The sequence below is a fragment of the Mizuhopecten yessoensis genome, unplaced genomic scaffold (genome assembly GCF_002113885.1).
Source record: "Mizuhopecten yessoensis strain PY_sf001 unplaced genomic scaffold, ASM211388v2 scaffold716157, whole genome shotgun sequence".
Lineage (NCBI taxonomy): Eukaryota > Metazoa > Mollusca > Bivalvia > Pectinida > Pectinidae > Mizuhopecten > Mizuhopecten yessoensis.
The window spans coordinates 226938-228185 of NW_018479976.1; the positions used below are offsets into that span (position 1 = coordinate 226938).

General features: G+C 32.5%; 1 long non-coding RNA gene across 1 annotated transcript; it reads right to left on the bottom strand.

The window, feature by feature from the left end:
• Positions 1–433: 433 nt before the first annotated feature.
• LOC110441878 lies at positions 434–1209 on the bottom strand. Its single transcript, XR_002461961.1, has 2 exons — positions 1158–1209; positions 434–692 (listed from the first exon to the last, which is right to left on the bottom strand). It is a non-coding gene; the product is annotated as an uncharacterized LOC110441878 (long non-coding RNA).
• Positions 1210–1248: the final 39 nt, after the last annotated feature.

Genomic DNA, 1248 nt, shown 5'->3' on the forward strand with positions numbered 1-1248 from the left:
ATTGCCTTTTCCAATATTCTTCAAAAAAGTGATTTAGCTCAAGATGGCCGTTATGCAAATATTTCTTGCAAGGTTCTTCGATCTGATTAACTTTTTTTTTCTCAAGATTCAATATGGCGTCTTTCATGATGTCGTTCGATTTGGACATATCGCCTTTTCAACGACCCGAGACGCTGTTTTTGCAGTTATGTTACCAATGCAGTTATGTTTTAAGTGCTAGTTTTGTTCGTGTTAGAATAGACGACATATTCGATATTTCATGGTTAAGGGGGAGATACAAGTCATATGGCATATCCACTTGCATATACAACCCAGTGAAATATTTCACTTTAACAACAACAAGCATACCCTTATCAAATACCAAAATGTTCATTAGAACATAATTGTCATTTATAGACAATTATAATTTTAAAAAGTTAACTCAAAACTTTCTGAGAACACATTTAAATTCATTGGATGGTTGCGTCCCTAGCTAACACAAGCTAAGTCCTAAAATTCCACAAAAATGTTATTTAATTTCTTCAATCTGTAGTCTATGAAAACCTACAAAGGAATTCACTCAAAATCCCTTCACAATGAAATACTGGCACAATTTCCTGATGGTTGTTGGCCAAAATTTTCAGCCATTTTTTGCTAGAAAGTAGTCCATGTAGTCAGTGAAGCAGAAAGTATGGAGGCTCAAAACTGCAAAACTGAAATGAAAAAAAAATAAAACATTTCCTTAATTTGTATTAAATCTCTTAAAACTTTGATGGCTTTATTATCTTTAAATATAGTTTCGATTTCCAAATTGGAAAATGTTTCAGACAATCTTTAAAAAGAGTTATCACCCTTTATTTTATCTTAATTTCAAAACTGTTCAGAGATCTTCTCCCTGATTTCTACACAAACAGTCTTTAAACCTGCTTGGCTTTGTTGCACCAACATGTAGTTGTGCTTTCTGAATTGGAATTTGATTTTGGTCATATTTCACAGAACTATTGCCTTTTTATTCTGCAACATTTCAATCTTGTCCAGATATCTGTTCTCTCAGTTTTTCACCAAGATTGTTGAAACATGGCTGGCTTTATTTTCACGAGGTGTGTATGTGCTTCCCAATTCAAAATTATTAAATGAACTATGTTTAAAATAGTTATCTTTACTGGCAGATAATTTACCTCATGTATGAAATTAATGTGATGTATTATAGTCTGCAAACAGGAGCCTTTCACTGAGAATCACTTAAGAGCGAAAAAATCAATTCTACGA